The sequence below is a fragment of the Pteropus alecto genome, unplaced genomic scaffold, assembly GCF_000325575.1.
Source record: "Pteropus alecto unplaced genomic scaffold, ASM32557v1 scaffold301, whole genome shotgun sequence".
Classification (NCBI taxonomy): domain Eukaryota; kingdom Metazoa; phylum Chordata; class Mammalia; order Chiroptera; family Pteropodidae; genus Pteropus; species Pteropus alecto.
Genome location: NW_006431043.1, coordinates 497,294 through 516,979, shown reverse-complemented (window position 1 = coordinate 516,979; position 19,686 = coordinate 497,294).

The following is a 19,686-nucleotide window of genomic DNA, read 5'->3' as shown; positions in this document are numbered from 1 at the left end:
AGAAAGTAAAAATTGCAAAGACAAGCTGAGGGAAGAAAATTCTTCTTAAAATACAACAGCTGGCTGAATTAAATTGAGTCAATTACAGATTGCGTCTTACATTGAAATACAATTTTCAGCAAAGAGACAATAATATTGTGATGATTTAATTTTTACATGAGATTCTCACTTATTGAGCATGTAAAACAGACAAATATGACAGTTATCAAGAAATACATTAAAATTTTTATCCTCTGGGGTGACAAACTGTGTCATAGTGAAACCTTGTAGTGACAGAAGGGCGAGAAGAAAAATTGAAGGTTATCTTTTTAATGTAATAGTAATTAAGTGGGCAGATGTCTTAATTGTGATGCAGTTGGCCTACTTTTCCACATGCTAAACTTTTTTGCCCATCTGGACATGGCCAATGACCCACTTTTCTCAAATCTACTAGTGTTGTACATTAACTCATAAAAGTGAAAATCTACATATTATGAAAGGAAATAATGCAGTTAAAGTGACGTGTGATATTTAACAATTAATATTACTTATTTTCCCTTATATATTTTAGTATCAATAAACTTTCTTATAGGCAATTTTATGTAGATCCCTAAATTTAACCCCAATATATGACATAAAGGCAATCCTAGTTGTGAACACACACACATTTTTATTTTTGTTTCCATTAGTTAATTGAACATTTTAAGCATACTTTTCAACACATCTTCCCTTAGCTGGACTCAGTATGAAGATGCCATAAATTTACTATTTCTTCTGAAATTTTCAGAGAATGATCTTGAGCCTGAGTTCTAGGCACTGTTGCTTGTGTCTTTATATGAAATTGTTCACTATTAGATTTTTACATTGATATTAACCTCAACATGGATATCTTTCTTGGGCCATTCACTACTTTTCACTCCCCATGGAACATTCAGTACATTTTGTTTTTATTTTTGTTTCATGCTTTTATATATTCATTCATACATATATGGCCTTAGTACATAAATTCACTAAAAATGTTTAAGTACTTATCTTGTGCCGAATACTTTGCTGTTATGGACAAGCATGACTGTTTTGTAATGGATATCCAGAAACTTAGAATATTTCAAATCTCGAATGTTTTGTCTCTCTCTAAGTATAACCTAATATTATAAACTAAGTACTAAAGATTTAGATTATAGGAACATATTAAGGCAATTTGAGACATAGTTTGTTTCAGTCAGATAGACTAAGTTGTTCTGCAGTAACAAAAAAACCCTAATTTTCCAAAGACGATGATAAAGTTGATATCTTGTTTATTCTACATGTATGTCATGGGTCATTGGGGAGGGATTGGGGATGTGTTTTCTGTTGCTCATGGTGTCAAGCTGACAGAGCAGCCACCGTCTGGAATACTTTGGTCATGAGTAAAGTGAGGAAAAGGATCTATGGATGGCAGCATATCCACAATTACATGAGCCAGCTCAGTGATGACAAACATTACTTCTACTCACAGCTGAGCAGCTAAATCTAGTCACACAGTCCTATCCAACCATACGGAGGCCAGAAAGTATAGTCTTACCATGACGCAAATGGCAGAATAACCAGAAATATTTGTTAAACAGCATAGATACTGAAGAACTAGTAGTGTTTCACGAACAGTCCTCACTTACTGATTACTGAATATTTGGCTCGCCCTCTTTCTCTCATACAAAATACATCTATATCTCCCCCCAAGGAGATAAACCAAAGGCCTCTTATTGCCAAAGCATCAATTTCAATGTCTAGGATCACAGAGTTGCCTCTATCAAAGAGATTGATTTGTGGCTGTCTTACATAGGTTTTTGTTGTGGCAGAATCTAGGAACAAAAACAAACACAAATTATCTCCCCATTACACCTCCACCATACACAATGAAGGAACAAGGTCAGTGTAACTGCAATAAACACTCCTATTTGGGAAAAGAAAGAATATGGGACATGTAGAGTGATTAGCAATTCTGAAATGTTACTGGGCAGACATCTGAATGTAGGGAATATTCCTTGATTAGACTCCAGTTTTTCTCCCTAGGAGGTGCTCCCCAGCCACTGATTTTTAAAATCCTTTTCTGTGTCCTGTGGTGGGTTCTTCATTTTTCATTACCATCCTTGTCTACATTTGAAATGAGATTTGAGATGAAGCCATTCTTGAGGGCCGTGCAGCTTCTTATCTTGCTTTGTCTGTTTAGAAGTTTGGAATCCCTAGTATTGCTTTGTATTTCAAAGAACTGCAAAAATTTTTACTACAAGTTTATGGTTTCTTTCTCTCCTATTCTGGCTTTTTCTTTTTTACACACACACACACACACACACAAACACTTATGCACAGGTTTTAGTTTTTTTGCATGAATAATTCTTTACTCACCTTTGCAATTCTTTATTCAAATTTTTGACAAAGCTACTCAGCCCTTCTCCCATTACATCTTTAACTTTTTATTTTGAAAAAAACTTAAATTTACAGAAAGTTGTCAAATACTACAGTTGCTCCAACTCCCCCTAACACTAACATCTAACATAATAGTATAATTATGAAAGCCGATATGTCAACAATATTAACTAGATGACTGACCTAATTCATATTTCGTCAGTATTCCCACAAATTTTTCCTTCTCTTCCAAGATCCGATCCAGGATCCCATATTCTATTAATTGTCATGTCTCCTTAGTCTCTCTAATCTGTGACAGTTTTTCATTCTTTCTTTCATGATCTTGAAACTTTTGAAAAATATTGGCCAGATATTTCATAGAATGTTTCTCAACTTGGATTTGTCTGATGTTTTCTCATGATTAGATTAAAGTTATTAATTTTTGGCAAGAATACCACAGAATATCATAGTTATTTTTTGAGATATCTCTCTATTATGTGCACGCTCTCTCTCTTTCTCTCCCTCTCACCCCTTTTCTCACTCTCCTTCCCTCCCTTTCACTCCTAATTGCAGGCAGTTTGTGACCATTTTCTCCCTGTCTGCCACCTAATCCTGAAGCTAATGCCTCATATTTGAGGTTTTCATTATGGCAGTACCCTCCATCAAGGAATCAGTTTTATGTCAGTTACAATAAACTAGGTTATGTTAAAGAAACTACTATTTGCATATATCTGTGCTTGAAGAAACACAGGCTTATTTCTTCCCAGACTTACTTGGTAATCACAAGTTGGCAAAGAAGCTTTGTCCATGGTCGTCTCTGAGGTATTCAGGCTAGTAAAGCACCCACCATTTTCAGTATTTCTGGTCATTACTGCAGAAAGTATGTTATATCAGTAATTAAATGTCCCAGCCTGGAAGTGACACATCATGCTATTGCTCTCAACTCACTGCTTCGATCTAGTCATACAAACCAGGGGTCTCCAACTCCCGAGCCAGTACCAGTCCGTGCCTGGAACTGGGCTGCATGCACAACAGGAGATGAGCAGCCAGAGAGCGAGCAAAGCTTCATCTGTATTTGCAGCTGCTCCCCAATACTAGCATCACCGCCTCAGCTCCACCTCAGATCACCAGGCAATAGATTCTCATAGGAGCACGAACTCTATTGTGCCTGCGCATGCAAGGGATCTAGGTTGCGCGCTCCTTATAAGAATCTAATGCCTAATGATCTGAGGTGGAGGTGAGTCAGTGATGTCTGTGCTGGAAAGCAGCTGCAAATACAGATTAACATTAGCAGAGAAGTTTGACTGCACAGAGACCATAATCAATTGCTTGCAGGCTCATATCAAAACCCTATCAGTGAGTGGCAAAAGACAAGTTGCATCTGGTGGCAGACTTTATAGTGGCAAATGAGTTGATATATTTCAGTTGTACAGCTGCATCTGGTGGCATCTGATTCTGCATTACGGTGAGTTGTATAATTACTTCATTATATATTGCAATGTAATAATAATAGAAATAAAGTGCACAATAAATATAATGCGCTTGAATCATCCCGAAACCACCTCCCAACCCCAGTCTGTGGAAAAGTTATCTTCTACAAAACTGGTCCCTGGTGCCAAAAAAGTTAGGGACCGCTGAATTATAAACCCACTTAATCGTGAGGCTACCAGGAAGTAAATTCCTACTATGTGCTTGTAAGGAGAAGACCAGAAATATTTGACAAACAGCATTAATGATGATGACATTCCTACTATAATGCTATATAAATCTTAAAATTATTTTACAAAATCATTTTCTCGTTTTGCACTTCATGCATAATGGAAAAGTTTGAAAAGAGCTAAAAAGCATAAAGGATAAACATCAAATTATTCCTAATTCAACTCTCAGAAATTATGCATGAGTGTTTATGTTTGTTCCCTTACATTTGCTTTTCTGTGTGTGTGTGTGTGTATGTGTGTGTGTGTGTGTGTGTTTGTAACTAGGATCACGCTTCAGAAACAGATTTATATACTGCTAAATTTTACTTAGTATAAAAATTTTACCATTTCAGCACAAATTCTTGAACTTATTGATTTATTAAATAACTAATATTTCATCACTATAGACATATTCATTTATATTTTTCTTTGTTAGATATCTAGTTTTAATATTCTGCTTTTTAAAAAACTGCTGTGATATAATTTATTTAAAATATATTCTTTCTGTTTTTCTCCTTATTAGTATACTATATGAAAACTGGACAGATTGTCATGAGATTTCGGAGGCTTATATATGATGCTTGTTTATTATTCCTGGATATATGCTATCATGAATAAATAAAGTTCTTGCTGCACCATACCTTATAGAACATAGAGTGTTTTTACCTACCTGCAAAGCAATTTCATCCTAATTCCAGAACAACACCAGCCCCACAGATGAATTTTAAACCATCTTTTAAATAATAAATGTTTTATTGTCAATCTTCTTGGGGTTTCCAAGCATATCTACAAATTCTCATGATTTTCTTATTTAAAAACTATACTGTGGCAGCCCTGAGAAGGAGCCTCTCAGATCTGTGACTACAGGGAGCATAATTCACAGAGATCCCCAGCTATTACCCTCTGAAATCCATCAAGGTATTGGCACCAAGGCCATGCTTTCCATGAGCTGCTTCCAGCCAACGGCTGAATGTGCTGAGGATACTAAGACCCATTCTTGGAACACCGGAGTCCTCTCACAGCTGATTTTGGCTCAAGGACTCCCCATCATCTTTGCTGGAACTTTCTTAGAACTATACCATAAACTAATTTATTTCCTGACCTAATGTATCTTCTTTTCTCTTCCATTGGGGACCATCCTCACAGTGTGATGACTTTTCCAGTCCCCTCTGGTTCCCTCCCTATTCTCTCCCCATTTTCCTTCATAGGTGTTTTCCCCAGTAAATCTCTTGGACATCTAATCCCATATTGGCATCTGCTTCTCAAAAGACCTGAACTAACATATATGTTGTTGTTTTTTTTCCCCCTGTTTCTGGACTCTTTGCATTAGAAAGAACATGCTATATTCTTTGCTTTCTCATTTCAGATTTTAATAGACAGGATTCTAGATATTTTTCATGTCCTGTGTAATCAGTCAGGGCAAAATGTGTAGTATCGCAAGGAATAGATTAAGGAACAGGTTTTATTGAGGAAACTTACAAGGCAGGGGTAGCAAGAGAGGCATAAATATCATGATATTCCCATCTTTCCACAAAGAGGCATGCCAAGGTCAAATGGAGAGACACTGCCTGTTTCTTGTCATTCCTTGTTAGAGGGCAAATATGAGAACAAACTCATCAATGGGAACAGATTGCTGTGGTACCAGGATATCAAGGTTGTCTGGGAAAGCTAGCTTCCCTGCCTCTGAAGACACTGAGGTTTGTGACAGGTGTGTTGCCCCTCCTTTCAATAGTGGGAACTCATGCATACTTAGAGAAGCTGAGAGAAAGTACATCTCTCCTTGAGAAAAGAGACTGCCCCAGGTCTCAGCCAGCTCCTTGTCTAGCAAACTCAAGTAAGCTCCTGGGATCGCATTTGAACACTTTTGCCTGTTGCTATTTGCTGGTAATTCAAGATAATATTTTTATATTATTCCTTATTTTATATTCATAGAATTCTTAATATTAAAAGCTATCTTTTCCTTCCTGAGCTAGTCTTATTTTTTTTTCTCAGCAGATAAATCACTTAATGAACAATTAATTTTGTTTTTATGAAATCAGGTATTCTCATTTGAATTTACTTGAGATTGGACTATTATGGAACCATGGTTTTATGTAGATGTGTGTATGGATGTGTGCCTATGAACTTATGCATATCCATTACCTTTGTCAATTATTGACAGTCTAGCTGTGCTCCGTTAAAAAGTAAATTGCTTGGGTTTCCATTATTTTCTATAAGACTAAACAGTTTATTTAGCATGTGAGTGTTGTAACAGATAACACATCTTTACTTAGAATCTGTTCGAAAACTTTGATATATTTTTCAATTTCTTCCATGCTAATTTCTTTGATCTGGTTTTGTCTAATTATGTCCATATAGATAATTTACATTTCCCATAAATATTTTTTCAGATTGATAGAGTGTACATATTCTATCTCTAATTTTAAATAGCTCTGTAGTTTTTTCTCTTTTTCACTTCAAATTTTATTTATCAATGTTTTCTATCATTACTTAATTTGCCAATATTTTGTATATGAATATTTTAAGAAAAGAAGTACTGTATTCTATTTGTTATATTGTAGTTAATTTTCCATATCCCAATGTATTAAGTTATGCTTTAAATGTTCTAATTTTTTCATGCTTTTCTTCAGCTAATTTTTCTTTCTAAAATTGAACATTTACTTAATTTAACTTCTTTTTTCTTGAAGGAACATATTTAAACCTATGAACCTTTTATTAATGAGTAATGCTTTTACCAACCTTCCTGTTTTAATAACTAATATTCTTATTATTTCATGAATTATCTGCAATTACATTCTTTTATGTTTTTAAAATTTACATATTTTGAATATGAAGAATAATGCATGCATGCTTGCTATAAAAAAATCAAGCAATACAAAGATTTATAAAGAAATTTGCTATTTTTTCTACCCCAGATTACCAACATTATATGTTTCTTTAATAACTCTTTGCACCTTCCTTTGTGCTTCTGTAGATATGTTAAAATATACATAAATGCATAGTTGCTTTCCCTCACCTATGTGTTTACAAAGATGAGATCATTCTATACATATTACTTAGCTGTTTTAAAATTGGTTTGCTTTTTCTTAGTAATATACTATACATTAGTCTTCCATGATAATACATGTAGAACCAGCTCATTATTTTTAAATAATCACTTAATATTCTCTGTTGAAGGATTTAGACTCGAGCTATACATTATTTCTCAATCGAGCTCATTACCCTTTGTAACTAGTGAGATTCTTTAAAGGTTCTACCAATTAGTTTCAGTTAATTTAATTTGAGGTATGTTGATGTGTTTTGTTTTGTTCCTTTTTCCTTTGTCTTTGGCTCAGCGGATATTATATGGAAAGAATATGAGTGAAGATATGTTGGCAAATTCTAGCCAGTTACAGTTTTAAGTTAGTAGTCTAACTTTTATATCTCTGTGTTATTCTTTTCAACAAGCCTATCCCGTCCACCGTCTTCATTTTTGACTATTTGCTCTTTTTTCAATTAAAGTCAGAAATCAAACTTCTCAGCAAGATATGCAAGACCTCCATGGTATTTCCTCTCTCAATTTTAGATTATTCCTTGCTCTTCTGGACCTCCTTATCTAAATTTGTTTCTTTTCTGCCTTGGATATCTTTTCTCTTTTTCTGTTTCTGATTAGTTCTTACATGTCCTCAACAATCAGCTCAGAAAGCAACACTTCGGTAAACCTCACCTCATCCTCACTCCATCCAATTCTAGGCTCATTTGTTTCCTTTACAACTGTCTATAATATCATCTGTCATCCTGTTGCTGCTGTATCTGGCAGCCCCAAAAGTGGTTCCTGAGTTTTCCTGACTCCTCAAATTTTCATTATGCATCTCTTCTTTATTTTCAACAACAAAAGCTCAGTAGCACATAGCACAGAATTTAACATTTAAACATAAATAATAATAAAGTACATGAAACACATACACATATTTATTTATAAATTAGGTAGTATAGAGAAAACAAATATCAATTCAGTGGTAATTAATGAATATATGTTAAATAACAGATGTACTTTCTTTACTTCATGGTGAAGACATAACCTTACATGGTTTTATTCTCTTTTTATGTCATGTGCAATGAAGTTTTTAATGGCTAAGTTGTAAGAAAGGGTCATGGATGCTTCATATAGAACAGGGTAGATTTTTCTGCCTATGAATGAAAACTATCAATTAATCAATACAATGACAACTTACACTCAATTCTATCTTTAAAAAGGTAATTTTCAGAGTGATTTAAGAAATAGAAGTTTCATCTTGGAAAAAATGCATGTATGAGAAAGAGACAAAATTGTATATAGATATATATTTCTTTTTCAATTGTTTCTTTCTGTAGGCATAAAAATAATGAGCATCAAGGAAAGAGAATTTAAAAAGTAGATAACTGTGTATTATGTGTGTATATATGCATTTATTGCCTTATAAATTATAATATAGAATTGAGGAAGATAATATAGGATTTATAACATTCAGTAAAACTTATAAAATGGTTTGAAGACTTAGGCAAAGCTAAAAGGTCCCTTAAGAAGCTGGAAATATTTAAATTAAATTTGTCATTTTCTTTTTGCATTTCTTTTTTATGTATTTTATTTTATTATTAGTTTCAAGTATACAGTACTTTGGTTAGACATTTATATAGTTTATGAAATGATCCCCTCGATAACTCTATCACCCATCTGGCTCTATGCATAGCCATTTTATTACTGTCAACTGCATAAGCTTGGGGAAATATTGGCAGAGGCTAATTTGAATGAAAATGTTATTTACCTCTAGAAATATAATATGAAATCAGAGAACTAACACTTCCCAAATTAAGCAAATTATCTGATTCCAGCCTTAGTTTGCTTCGCTATAAAATGGCACCAAATGGCATCCCTATCTCCTAGGTCTGTTTGAGTAAATGAGATAAATAGACTAAAATCCCAACAATAACAGAAATTAGTATGTAATCTGATCTCAAAGGAGGAAGGGAGAAATTAAAGTCTACAGCAGCAAAATAATTGCTATCCATATTTAAGCAGTACTTGCAAGTGACTTTTATTGTATTTGCAAGTAATTAGTGAGCTGTAAATCCATATAGAAATGAACATTATTATCCCACAGGATTACTAATAGTATCATTATCTAGTTTATTTTAGGGATAAATATTTGCTTAATAAAATTGGTCTAAATTACTGAGGAAATCAAAATAGAGGCTTGAAAGATTTACTTTGTCTACAGCACTCAATTAAATTTCATTTTTTTCTTAAGTAAACATCATATTGGTGTACCTATTAATGGCAATGATCCTTTACATTTTATAATGAGCAGCTTGAACCTAACAAAGGAAATTTAAATTTTTCAGAAGGCAAAATAAGTAAAGAACATGCACGATTTTCCAAAAAAAAAATCAATAATTCAAGCTATAATAAACATCATGAATCTTGTTCATCTCTGTTGTATAGAACATAGCTTGGTACACAGTGGATGGTTAAGAAATATTGGATGAATGAACTTTGTATTGGATTCTAAAGGAGGAGGAAATCACAAGGAATAAAATTATTTAAGAACAAAGCAATTCCCCTAAACATGAGCAAGTATGTTGCTATGTGTTTACTGCAAAAGGTTTAGATAGGATTAATATATTATGAAATGTGCATATTCTTTTATAGAAGACTTGTACTGTAGCTTCACCAAGGTAAGCACATTCGTGATTTGAATGTAAATGTAAAATACCAGTGGACTCTTTAATCATTCGGTCTCAATTTCCTCATTAATAAGATTAGGAATTTGGGTTGGATATTCCTTCCAGCTCTGGCATTCTAAATTTCCATGATTCTGAGTTTTACTTAAATAAAACAGACTCATTAAACTACCTGGGTTTTATAGCTATAAATGGGAAAATATATACTTTGTTCACAGTATCAATAGTATATAATAAAAATAATTTTTTTGGTTATGTCTTTTGTAGTTCATTTTTTTCCTTCATCTTATTTTCAGAATTCACGCCTATTTTCTTGGTATTGATTTTATTTTTTCTTGCAACTAAACAAGCAAAAAAGGTGCCAATTACTTTTTAAAAGGTTGTAAAGTGACTCAGTGTAGGAGAGGTGGAAGTTGTAACAATAAGGAGAATTTCTGTTTCTAAATTCAGTGTCTATTACAGTTCCCAAAGGATTGAGAAATGTTTTTAAAACATTGTGCAAGTTTATGTTCATGACTAGTTGCTATAATAGTGTGCTCATATAGTATCAATATGTATAAGACATAAAATCCAAATTGAAATTTGACAGTACCCACCTCTCGCTTTTTTAATTGCAAAAAAAAAAAAAAAAACTATTAAATTTGCTGAAGCACAGTTTCTATGGAACCACTTTTCTGAGTTTTATCTCAAATGTTGCATAGCACCAGGGAAGAGTATTATCTGCTCCTTACACAGTCAACAAATCTAGTGTGCTAGTTTCAAAAAGCTACACACACTATGGAAAGAAAAATTCATAGAAAATTAAAGGATAAAAAGGAAACATTTTATTTTAATGAAAATAATAAGTGTCTAATAATTTGAGTCTTTTTTTTTTTGCTCACCTATGTATCACAAAACAAGTTGAGAGAAAATTGTTCTGTTTATTTAAAATGACATTTGTCAGGCACGTAAACCTTCCTTATCTGAATGTATCTTAGTTAAAGTCCTTAACTTTCACTTCTCAGCTAAGAGCAAGTAAGAAATTTCAGCCTCCAAAAGTAATTTTTCAGGGCAAATAACCGAAGCAAGAATTTGGAAGGAAGGTGCCATCCGAACTCAAGTTAGAGCACCGATAATTTCAAGCATGAGGAAAAATGATTATAGTGTTTGCTCATCTTAGAAGACGGAAATCCTAGGTAACGGGGGAGAAAAAAAAATATAATTTAAAAATCTAATTGACTGTCCATGCTTAAAATAAATAACGCAAATAACAAAAACACGAAAGAGGCTTCCTTTTATTATCACACAATTATATGCTTTAAGATGTGAATTTGAACTGCTTGAAGTAACAGAATTTACTTGAGGAAAGTCCTAGTGTATATATGAGTCAGAAGAAGTCCTAGAGTAAAACTACTAAAAGTGGCTAATTAAATCATCGTGTGACTTGACAATGGTGATAAAACATGGAACTGCATACCTACAAGGAAAGAATGGTTCATTTTCACGTCCATTTTTAGCCAACTATGAGAAAATAATGTCTTTTTAAACAGAAAATCTGAAAACTTTTGAAAACATAGAAATTAGAACTTTAATTCTAGAAATAAAATTGAATGACATTTGACTACCTTCCACCTCTCCCTTCTCCATTTTAATGATCTGGAACTGAGGCTCTGGAAGGGTAAATGAAAAGACTAAAGATTTCTGTTAGCCCATCTCAGGGCTGGAATTTAATTTTTTGACACTCTGCCCTAGCTTGGTTTTCTCTACTCACTGTGCTGATTTCGGTATCTGGCTTCCCATTTTCTTTTTCTTGTATATTTTATGTGATTTTTCTCTTCATTGCTTACTAGGAAGCAAGATTAATTAGCCAAGCATGCACAGTAGTTTCCCAGACAATTCTCAGCCACTGTGACCATGTCCAGGATATCAAGGTTTTACATAGTCCTGTGAGTCCTGAGAGAGGCATGGTCCAAGACCAGATGGCAGAATCTTCTCTTTTGTCCTCCTCTTGCCTGATATCATCACTTGCTCTGGGCTTTCCATGCTTTGAGATCCACCCCTGCCTAATGAGCAGAATGATGAGAAAACTTGGGTTTTTCTCTCTGGGAATTACCTCTTTATGTTTTAATTATTGATGTCTTGGGCTGACTTTTCATATCTAATAACTTCCTGCTCTAACTTTTGCCACTGAACATTATTAAATTAAGTATTCTCAAACAAGGTGGCAGTGTGGCCAAACTGTGCAGTCTGGCGGTCAGGAGATGGATTTTTCCATCCTTCACCTGTTTTCTGATCCAATATCATGCTTAGTTTTGGAATGACAGACACATAGTTCTGGAACATAGTTGTTAAGTGTTCAAACTCTGGATTCAAAGCTAGCAGTATGCTCTAGAGGGAATAACTTGGGAGCTCTGTCTATGCCTGTTTTTTTATCAACCAAAGGAGATAATAATGAAACATAAATAATAGAATTGTTGAGAGGATAAAATGGCAATTTATTTCAAGAGCTTAGTGTTATGCCTGACAAAGAGTAGCACTTAATTAAATGTAGTTGTGATTATTACCATTATTGTTGTGGTTTTCCACCATCCTTATAGTAACTACTACAACCATCTACTTCATTCTTTGAAAGAATTTATTGAAATCTGTACGAAGAAAGAATGGGTTTTTGAGTTAGACTTACCTGCATTTAAAATATCAACTACACAATTTACTAGGTATATAAACTTTGGATAAGTTATTCATTCTTTCATAGCCTTAGTAGTTCTTATTTGTGACATGGCAGTTGTAGTAGAGAATTGTTTTAAAAAATAAAATGAGAGCTGTAGAGAGGTGTGAGAGAGAGAGAGAGAGAGAGAGAGAGAGAGAGAGAGAGAGAGAGAGAAAGAGAGAGGAAAAGAAGGAGGGAAGGAGGGAGAAACAGAAGGAGGGAGGGAGAGAAAGAAAGAAAGAAGGAAAGAAAGGAAGAAAGAAAAAAAGAAAGGAAGAAAGAAGGAAGGAAGGAAGGAAGGAAGGAAGGAAGGAAAGAAAGAAAGAAAGAAAGAAAGAAAGAAAGAAAGAAAGAAAGAAAGAAAGAAAGAAAGAAAGAAAGAAAGAAAGAAAGAAAGAAAGAAAGAAAGAAAGAAAGAAAGAAAGAAAGAAAGAAAGAAAGAAAGAAAGAAAGAAAGAAAGAAAGAAAGAAAGAAAGAAAGAAAGAAAGAAAGAAAGAAAGAAAAAGAGATGGAGTGTCTTTCTATTAAGTGGTGAGGTGGAGATAAGCCTTATGGAAAATGTGTGTGGGGATGGGTTGGAGGTGGAACTAATAGGGAATTCAGATTCTTGTAAGGTTCTTAAGTAAATAATTTAGTTCTGGCCATATTTGTGTATTTGGTAGTACCTTGGGACGTTTTGTAGGTGTGACATAGAAAATAAATTGCCCAAAAGAAAAATAAAATAAGATATTAGCTGTTACCCTGTTAAATGTCAAATAGTATCCATGGCAGTTTGCAGCTGTTTGTGAGTATGGTATGTGTGTTAAAGAGCCTAAAAGTCTTTGGAAATTAGAATCCTCATAGCTAATAAAGCACCTAAATGAAAATGATAATGTAGTTTCAGTAGACTGGGTTTTGGATTATTTTATAATTATTATGTTATAGTTTTCTCTTACTAAAATACTAACAATTCACTAGGCCAGTAAAAAGCCTAATACGTTGATCACTTAGCAACTATAGTGAGCACACCATTTGATTTGTTCCTGTAGTTACAGAAGAGTTTGAGTGTTTCTGAAGCAGAAACAAAGAAAAGAAGGCTTATTTAAATAATATAATCCAGAAATGAAATAGAGAGGGGAAAAAAAGTCCCTGGTATTCAGGGCTCATCTGTCACTGGCCCAATATGCCCTCACCTATAAAGGCCCTCTCCAGAAATATAGCTTCCGTAAGATGTTTAAAAAAAGACACCATTCGTGATTTTACTTGTCCTATGTTTGTTTTTTCATAATAAAAATATTTCTACAAAGGATACTACATCAAGTCTCTATACTGTGATTTAGTTTCTTACTAATTGATTTTTTTCCCCCAGTGCTAAAGAGGCTGCCAGAAAGGAAGCAGAGAAGAAAAGGAGTGTGGTACATTATACTATTGCTCAGAAATATTTACTTGCTCTTGCCTCACCCTACTCAAGGGGTGGAGTGTATTTCTCTATCCTTTGATTTTTGAGTTTGTTTATGTGACTTGAATTGGCCAATAGAATGCAGTGAAAGTAACAGCATTCCTGGTCTGAGCCTTGGTCTTAGAGGGTTTTCTGCTTTTTTGCTTGTAGTCTTGTACTTCTGCTTTGCCATAAGGATATTTCTGAAGTAGCCTTTTAGTTCAACAAGGAGGAAGAAGAAAACATGAAGCAGAGCTGCTCCAGCCACGTTCAGCCTAAATCAGGTGATCTCTACCATACCCATTAATGCATAAGAAGTAAATTCATAGTGTTGTATGTAACCAGGATTTCCTCTTTGTTATACAGTGTGTCATAGCAATAAATACCTGATAACAGTCGGGAATATTGAAAACCAGTTTTGCCTACTCTCCACAATTTTTCAAGTTCCTTTTCCCTCAACTGAGGCTTGAAGAAACTCGTTGAAGGAACTAGAGTGTAGACATAACTCTACCAAAGTCTTTTTTTTTTGGTCTATTTTTTTTATCTTAGTTTCAGGTATATGGTACATTGATTAGACATTTGTATAATTTATGAAGTGATCCCCCAATTATACTAGCACCCATCTGGCACTACACATAGCCATTACAATAATATTGACTATATTCTCTATGCTGTACTCTACATCCCTGTGGCTTTTTTGTAACAATAAATTTATATTTCTTCATCCCTTCCCCTTTTTCACCCAGCCCCTTAACCACTCTCCCCTCTGGCAATCAGTTTGTTCTCTGTATCTGACTGTTTTCATTTAGTTTGTTCGTTTCTTTTGTTCCTTATATTCCACATATAAGTGAAATCATAAGGTATTTGTCTTTCTCTGTCTCACTCATTTCACTCAGCATAATTATGCATCTACCAGGCCCAAGTAAAGCATACATGATTATGTTTTCTCTTGAAGCATGTCATATTGTCTCCTTAAAGCTTGTGATTTTTTAGTTGCATCTATTATTATTAATTCACATCCTTTCATGAAGAATCTCTTAATCAAAATGAATGATCAGTGAAGGGTGTTTTGTCTCTTTCGCTCTGGTTTTCTTGAATCTTCTCATGGTAATTTATACAAACTGATTCTTTGTCTAGAATTGTCTATTCAAATTTCAGATCCTTAGTCTTAATATTTTCTTCTTTTGTTCATTGTTACTATTTTGTATTGTGTGCAGGAAAAAAATATTATTGGAGTTTTCAAAAATTATGAGATGGAAATACAATAAAGTATATTCATCTTTATTTTGATTCTTTTAGACATACTCTTTCACTATTTGTAAAACATAACAGAAAATTGGGCCTATTACGAGAGCACCTTCAAACTCCCTTTACTTTCTATAAACATACATCGATTACAAAGTAAACCAATTCAATGAGAACTATAGGTTAATACACTAACTTTCTACTCCTCTCTTTATTCAGGTGAACCCTGCCACAATTTGGTAAAGGAGAATTCCAGAATTTAGTCACTCGATAAGTTCTGAAAAAGTTTCAGTATGTTGAGTGAGATACTTCAGTGGAAAAAACACAACTTGCATAAGACTTTTTCTGCATATCTCTGGTATTTGCATGGTTTATTTAAAAGATGACCCATACTGTTATGTTTCAGAACATTGTTTTCTCTTATTCAGGCCTCCTTCTTTTATGGTATTATTATAACTTGACAATTATGAGTTGTTCAATAGTGATCCTTTCTTACTACCCACCGTTGATACCATTAAAGAAACTGTATGCTTCAAAAAAGTCTTTCCTATTTCTACTTTTGATTTTGATCCAACTTTCATCAATTCATTCTCCACCTAATAATCAAAATGATATTTTAAAATTCAAATCAGATTATCTCTCTCTCTCTCTCTTTTTTTTTTTTTTTTGCTTAAACTCTTCAGTCATTTCCAATCGCACTTGGAAAAAATCTAACGTCTTAAACATAGTCCTAAATTCTCTATTTCTCCTGCTTTTCTTCTATGCCAGCCTTATTATCTTTCATATCCTCTGAAAACTCCTTTTTTGGAAAACTCTTTTCTCATTTCAGGTCTTAGCAAGTTGCATTTATGAAAACACAGAAGTATAAGAATTTATGGAAAATTTAGGAAAGGAAATACTGTTTTTTATGAATGTAACAGAGGGACTTATAAGGAGTGAATGCAAAGATTAGCTCATGTTTGCTAATATGCTACAGAATATATTTGTGTTTATGTTTGTGTAAGTACATGGATTAATATATGCTTTATATAAATGCATATATCATCATGTCTTTCTTGGTAAATCAAGATAAAGTCTAATAAATTCAAGGTAGCAGGCATGATCAAATGTCTCTTATGATATAGGTGATGTAAATTATTTAACCTCTTTGAGCCTCAGGTTTCTCATCTTAAAAAAGAACAATAATATATACTCCAGGGTTGCTGTATTTCAGAGCTTATTTTTTGTAAGGTACACGTAGCACTCAGCACATCGGAGCTATTCTGTGCACATCGCAGAGTTAACTGCAGGGAGGAATGTTAAACACAGAACACAGATTTTACTCCCAGTGAGAGTAGAAACTCTCTCAGAACAGAAATCTTTAAAGGACAAAAGGGGTAAGTACCCATTAACCTACTCATTTTTTTTAATATAATGACTAAAAATAGTAAGGCTTTCTGAACTGAGAATTCTATTTCCCAAATGCAGACTCCTGCCACAAGGTCACTGAGGAAAGCTTCGATGGTAAGTATTGACCTCAAGTATTAAAAGAACTAAATTCACCATGTTTGTATGGCCAGGACCCATTCCCCTTTAGGTTCAGCCACTATATATTTCTCTTTGATTAAGCACATGTTGCAATATTAACTAACATTTTTAACTTGATTATCTTTTGCTAAAAAAGCTTTCAGGAACACCTTAGCCAGCTACATCATTCAGGAAAACAGCTTAAAATTACTACACTAGTTTAGTTTTAAACATATTAAGAGTAGATCAGGTAATGGAGACTAGTGTAATACCTAAATGAAAATGAATTATAGAAAACAAGCTAAGATATTCATAGTCTATATATCACTTTACAAAGAGCTCAAAAGTTTAGACTTTTAAAAAGAAACAGAATACCCTTATAAATGTAAGTCATAAAGCTCATGAAAAGATCCGTTTTCCACCAATTAATACCTCTGGTAACTAAATGCAACTTATAATATTCTAACATTCAAACATTTTATTTTGGCCAGAATCTATAATTTGAGAAAAAGGTTATTAAAAACAAATTCAACTTCAAAATGTTGAAGATCCACTTCAATACTAACTGAGAAAGGTCTAATATAGTAGAATTCAAATATTAATCAGAGAAACACATTCGATAATAATTTCATCTTACAGAAACATTATTTTTTGTTGTTTTTTTAATTTAGTTTATGCCAAACACAGGACTCAATCCAGAGAATTTCCTATGACACAGTTATTTCCTTGGAAATACAGGGATTTCCTAGGAAAGAAGCTTAATTATTATATTCTCTCTGATATGTAACAGCTCTCAATGAATAAGAGAGAAGTAGAGACAGAATAAATATGGTACCAGCACAGTTCACTACATCTGGTGTGAAACATAGGTTGAAATCCTAGGTAGTAGTTTCATGCCACTGGGCAAATTACTTAACCTCTCCATGTCTCAGTTTACTTCTGGGGATGATAGCAATGGTTCTGGTGATGATTTGATGAGGTAATAGCTATAAATTGTATGTGTTGCTGTAACAGATTGAGTTCCCCAGGAAGCTAACTCTGACTTGAAGATTAAGTTTATTAAGGAGTATCCTTGGGATGAACACTGTGGAAGGAAATATACAGAAATGGGATTAGACAGAGGGAGAAGACAGAGCAGTAGTGCAGTCTCAACAGAAGCCTTGGCTGACCTGTGGAAATGGGATGAATCTTCAGAGGAGTCCTGAATTTGAATGAGAGGAATGAGCCTTTGTACCCCCTCATAGATTAATCATTAGAGGTGGGCCATCTGGAATGGAGGAATGACTTTGACCGAGGCTTTTCTCTTCAACTGAGGCAATCACTAAAGTGGGCTTGACAGCTTGAGGGCTATCAATCAGCAGCAGTACTTCCAGCGACTGGGTAATCAGCCTTTCATTTCTAAAGGGAATCTGGGTAGCGCTTCAGTGTCCACCACAGCTAGTCATAAAATCAAGGGTAAGTGTTTAACAGTACATGTTACTATGAAAAGGGTCATCTTTCTTATTTCAAAGAAATTTTAGAAGTTTCATTCTTTCTCTTTTGTTTAATTCAGCTACACTGTTTTTCTATTTGAATTCACTCTTCTGTATTAGCTCGGGCACCCTACAAGGTATCTCACATATCTTATGTTGCTCAATTTCCATAACGATCTGGTAAATATTGTATCATTTTCAGCAAGTTGCTATGAAGAAACATGTCAAAATGGAGTATATAGGCTTTTTAATGATGTACAAATCCACTATATAGCGAAATAAGAATTCAACCCTGATGTATTTTTTTAAATCTAAAGCCTATGAGATATTTTATTTAGAACTTTGATATGGCGGACTTTGCTATAATTCATAATTTATTCAAGCTATTTTGACAAAATCTTTTCATGCCTACAAGGATTTTATTTTGGCATATGCTATAGGCAACAATCATCATATTAAAATTAAATGCCAGATCACTTAATTTTTATATAATTTTATAAGTAGGTTAATTACATGGATTTCATTTAATTATTAAAACCTGTGTTTCATTTGGGTAGATGGACAGATAAACCTAAGATCCTTATATCTTACATAAAATATATTGGCTCCAGAATTTCTTACTATGCTATTCACTCATTTTGATTTAGAAACACAAGTGAACAGATTAAAATGAGGAATTACCTGTTAAGTGTCAATATTTAAAATAGAATAAACTGGAAATATCACAAGGTATAATGGGATATGTACACATTAGGTAGTCTTCAAACAAATACACCTTGTCCTCTTAGATACACTAGATAGAGGAACATAATCAGTACAACATGAGAAGGTAGCAAAGAACAGCTAAGTTTTTGAAGTACCTCACTCATATGAGGCAGAGAAGTGGGTAGCATATTCAGGGAAGGGAGTGAGAATTTAGGAACATTCCTCCATAACCAAGGACTCAAAGAAAAAGCCTTGGAGGTACAGAGATAATAAAGTTGAGATCCAGTTGATAAAAAATACAATGTATCATGGGCATACAAATCTCAAAGCAGGCAGATAACAGGAATGGCTTTTATTTTGGCCCTTGACCAAGGATTGCAATCATATGGAGAATGTTAGAGTTGGCTATTTTAGAAGACTTCCCAAAGTGTTATTCTCAGCAGTTTAGTGGTAAAAGGGAATAACATCAGCATTCAGATCACGGGATCAGAGATTCCAGCTTCATCATGTGAGAGTTATTAGAAATTTTCCCCAGGTTATGAAATCAAGTTTTCAGATAGTTTTAGACTCTGATACCTGTAGGGAGCTAAAGCTCCCAAAATTCAAAGGAGTGCATGGATTATCTCAGGAGGCCTGCTTGCATATGAAAGGGAAAAAGGCTGGTTCTTAGGAATTCCAGGAGGAAGAAGATTAAGATTAGAAACAGGAGGTATGAAGGGAGTGTCGAAGGGAGTTTCGATTGTACCTTGATCTTCAAGATGTTACTTTAACTATGTTATCTTGGGATACACAAAGGAACAGATTATGTATAAAAAGGAGCCTAAGAAATAAACTCGGAAAGACAGTTGTGAGATCTGTTCTCCCTCCTGCACTCTGTCTGTCTTCTCTTTTTT